This window comes from Lemur catta, chromosome 3, assembly GCF_020740605.2.
Source record: "Lemur catta isolate mLemCat1 chromosome 3, mLemCat1.pri, whole genome shotgun sequence".
Classification (NCBI taxonomy): Eukaryota; Metazoa; Chordata; class Mammalia; order Primates; family Lemuridae; genus Lemur; species Lemur catta.
The window spans coordinates 33,617,307-33,621,816 of NC_059130.1; the positions used below are offsets into that span (position 1 = coordinate 33,617,307).

The 4,510-nt window shown below is 34.6% G+C and overlaps 1 pseudogene; it reads left to right on the forward strand.

The window, feature by feature from the left end:
• On the forward strand, nucleotides 1–1,171 carry LOC123634816 (annotated as a pseudogene).
• The last annotated feature ends 3,339 nt before the right edge of the window (nucleotides 1,172–4,510 follow it).

Here is a 4,510-nt window from a genome sequence, read left to right on the forward strand (position 1 = left end):
ATGATCTTATCACACAAGGGCAATTTTGTGAGTTTTGATGGGAAATCATTAGGCATTCACCTTACAGTCCTGATTTGGCTCCTTCTGATGTTTTTTTGTTTCCTAGTGTTACAAATCTTTAAAGGGCAGCTATTTTTCTTCAATGTAGAAAAGACTGCATTGACATGGTTAAATTCCTAGGACCCTCAGTTCTTTAGAGATGAACTAAATGGCTGGTATCACATTGCTTATAAAAGTGTCTGGAACTTGATGAAGCTTATGTAGAGAAATAGTTTATATTTTTAATTTTTATTTTTTAATTCCATTTTTCCGTGAGCTTTTTGAACTCCAAGGTTGAAGAGATGGGTATTTTTGGAGAGAAATAAAACCTCCCAAAAGAACCAAATGAACATTCTAAAATGTTAAAGAAATAATATCTGAAACAAACAGTAATTAGATGGGCTTAATGGCAGAATAGGCTGTGTAGAGGAAAGGGTCAGTGAAACTGAGAAAATAAAAACTATGCAAATTGGGAACCACTGGCGGGGAACTACTGTGGGAGCTGCCTGTTCGCTGTCTGCCAGCTGGAAGCGCGTGCCAGGCTATGGTGCTGCAGCTCTCTCAGGAGCAGGGCAAGAGTGCCCTGCTCATTTGGCATCAACAGCATTTTATATCTGCATGGCATATATCCATCTGAAACCTTTACTCGAGTGCAGAAATATGGACTCACCTTCCTTGTAACTACTGATCTCGAGCTCATAAAATACCTAAACAATGTGGTGGAGCAACTAAAGGATTGGTTATGTAAGTGTTCAATTCAGAAACTGGTTGTAGTTATCTCAAATATTGGAAGTGGTGAGGTCCTTGAAAGATGGCAGTTTGATACTGAGTACGACAAGACTGCAAAAGATGATAGTGCACCCAGAGAAAAGTCTCGGAAAGCTATCCGGGATGAAATCTGTTCAGTGATCAGACAGATCACAGCTACAGTGACTTTCCGCCACTGTTGGAAGTTTCTTGTTCATTTGATGTACTGATTTATATAGACAAAGATTTGGTTGTACCTGAAAAATGGGAAGAGTCAGGACCACAGTTTATTATCAATTCTGAGGAAGTCCATCTTTGTTCATTTACTACTACAATCCACAAAGTAAATAACATGGTGGCCTACAAAATTCCTGTCAATGGCTGAGGATGAGATGAGGAAAATCATGTAATATGTAATTTTTAAATGTGGCTTTCCTGAAACCAAGTCAACTGTACTTGATATGTTTTATTTTCATTGATTAATTTTTAGATGAGGAAAACCAACATTATATTTAACTGAACTATGTGTAATTGTTCCATTTTTTTTGATACCTGTTTGACTTACCATAGGGCTGACATAGTGAATTTCTTGCACATTGTTCAAAGGGAACCAGAAGATATTTGTCAGCATTGTAAGGTTAATTTCTTTGAAGGTGGTAACTGTAGATGGAAAAACTTTTGCTATAAAGCTAAGTGCTTTCCTAAGTCAGACATTTTGGTTGAGCAGCTTAACTCAATATAGGCAGGGAGAAATTTAAATATAAAATACAGCAAAAGCAGTATGAATATTCAGAATCTTTGTTTGAATCCTAAAAGTAACTAATAATCCATAAGTAATGACATATTGCTCTATTAGGTCCTTTTGTCATTTATTTCATTGTATAGTTTCCATATGAAATATATTTCCAATCATTTAATTTTAATTTACGTAACTTGAACCTATGAAGCCGTGGGTATTTCTACTGTTTAATCTACTGTAATACAGAGCTCTTAAGATTTTTTTGTGTGTGTGTTTTATAAAATCAAGCATTAAATGAAAATGAGGGGGCCAGGCGTGGTGGCTCACGCCTATAATCCTAGCAGTCTGGGAGGCCAAGGCAGGTGGATTGTTTGAGCTCAGGAGTTCAAGACAGCCTGAGCAAGAGCAGAGACCCCATCTCAACTAAAAATAGAAAGAAATTATATGGACAACTAAAAATATATATAGAAAAAATCAACCGGGCATGGTGGCACATACCTGTAGTCCCAGCTACTCGGGAGGCTGAGGCAGGAGGATCGATTGAGCCCAGGAGTTTGAGGTTGCTGTGAGCTAGGCTGATGCCACGGCACTCTAGCCTGGGCAATAGAGTGAGACTCTGTCTCAAAAAAAAAAAAAAAAAAAAAACAGAAAATGAGGAAATAAAGGTAAATTTTTATGTTTAAAAAAACTATGCAAATTGAAGTACAGAAGGGATCAAAAATATGAAATATTTAGGGAGAAATCTGACAAAAGATTAAGAATAAATCTGACAAAAGACAGTAAAAACTAGAAAAGTTACCTCAGAGAAATTAAATAAGACCTAAATAAATGGAGAGAAATACCTATGCATGGAGATTCAAAATTGTTAAGATGTCATTTCTTCCCAAATCGATCTGTCAATTTGACACAATCTCATTCAAAATCCCAGGACTTTTGTTGTAGTAACTGACAAGCTGATTCTAAAATTCATATGGAAACACAAAGGACCTAAATAAGCAAAAAATTTTTGAAAAGTAAAACCAAAGTTGGAGAGCTAATACTACCCAATTTCAAGAATTATAAATTTAGAGTTAAATAATATAATGTAGGCTTAAAGATAGACAAATAGATCAATAAGGTAGAATAGACAGTTCAGAAATAGACCCACATACATGGACAAATGAGTTGTGATAAAAGTACAAAAGCAATGAAGTGCAGAAAGGATAAAATGGTGCTAGAACAATTGGGTATCCGTATAAAAAAAAAGACAGAAAGAAAAAAGAAAAACAGAAAAAGGAAGAGAAAGAAAGAAAAAGAGAACTTTGATCCATACTTCCTACCATATACAAAAATTTATTCAAAATGGGTCATGGACCTAAAGGTAAAACATAAAATTATAAAACTTTAGAAGAAAACATAGGAGAAAATATTTGCAACCTCGGTGTAGACAAAGATTTCTTAGATTCAACACCAAAATCACAGTCTTTAAAAGAATGACTTGATAAATTGGACCTCATCAAAATTTAAAACTTCACTTTTGAAAGACGTTATTAAGAGAGTTAAAACACAAGCCACAGACTGGGAGAAAATTTTTACAAGACGTATATCGGATAAATGACTTGTATCCAGAATATATAGAGAGCTCTCAAACTCAACAAAAAGAAAACCAACAATAAACCAATAAAATAAATGGGCAAAGATTTGAACAGACACTTCACCAAAGAAGATATAAACTTGACAAACAATTACTTAATATCTTGTGATATAGGAATTAAAAAAATAAATAAAGTTGGTAAACAAGCAAATGAAAAGATGCTCAACATCCTTAGCCATTAGGAAAATACAGATTACAACCACAGTGAGATATCCCTACATACCTATTAAAATGGATAAAAGTAGAAAGACTCACCATGCCAAATGTTGGCAAGGATATGGAGAAACTGGAACTCCACATGAGAATATATGGTGGTATGTACGTATGTAACATGGTATAATCACTTCAGAAAACAGTGGCAATTTCTTTAAAACTTAAACTACACCTACCATGTTATTCAGCAATTCCACTCCTGGGTATTTACTAAAAAGAAATGAAAGCATATATTCATACAAAGACTTGGATATGAATGTTCGTCACAACTTTATCTATAATATTAAAAAACTAGAAACAACCCAATGTCCATCAATAGGTGAATGAATAACATTGTGTAGTGCTCATACAATGGCACACTATCAGCAATAGAAAGGAATGAATTATTAATGCACATAACAACATGGATGAATCTCAACATAATTACGCGGAGTGAAAGAAGTCAGATAGAAAATATACAGAAACATAAGTATGTTTCACTTATGAAAAATTTTAGAAAAGGCAAACTTATCTACAGGAACAGAAAGTAGATCGGTGGTTGCCTGATTGGAGGGGGTCAGGGTGAGTGAGTGAGATCAGAAAGGGCACAAGAAAACTTTTATCTGTGATTAGTGTGCTCATTATTTCTATTATGGTAATCGTTTCATAACGTATATAGAGAGTCAGGAAGTTATGACTGTGATATATACATATATAAACATATGTATACACATATTTAAGCCAAAAGCTTTTGGAGTTTCCTATCCCTGTTCCGTTTAGTAGAAATCAAACTTTGGTACCTGAAACTCTACACTACGTTGTTCAATTTTTGCTGTCAGCATGCGGATTTGACTGAATATCCCCAAATGTAATACTGCCAATATTAGTGTTAGACATTTTAAACAACTGGTTTCACCTATTCTTGGAAAATGATGGATGATGCATCATCTAGTGATTCCAAGTCCTCAGATTTATATCAAATAGTCAAAATGCCTGGTGTTGCCAAGTCACCAACATACTTCCCAAATCTCTTTCTCATGTTTGCTGTGTGTAATCACAGTGTGTGGTTTGGGTTAGAGAAGGCATAGTGATAAAAGGTATACTCAATTTGCTTAAAAGATGTAATGATCATAAAATGTTATGCACCTAACACTGTATCA